Below are 252 nucleotides of genomic sequence, written 5' to 3' on the forward strand. Positions count from 1 at the left end.
ACCATTGAGAATGATGTTGGCTGTGGGTTTGTCATATATGGCTTTTATTATGTTGAGGTAAGTTCCCTCTATGCCTACTTTCTGGAGGGTTTTTATCATAAATGGGTGTTGAATTTTGTCGAAAGTTTTCTCTGCATCTACTGAGATGATCGTTTGGTTTTTCTCCTTCAATTTGTTTTCTCCTTCAATATGGTGTATCACATTGACTGATTTGCGTATATTGAAGAATCCTTGCATTCCTGGGATAAACCC

The sequence above is a fragment of the Physeter macrocephalus genome, chromosome 19, assembly GCF_002837175.3.
Source record: "Physeter macrocephalus isolate SW-GA chromosome 19, ASM283717v5, whole genome shotgun sequence".
NCBI lineage: Eukaryota > Metazoa > Chordata > Mammalia > Artiodactyla > Physeteridae > Physeter > Physeter macrocephalus.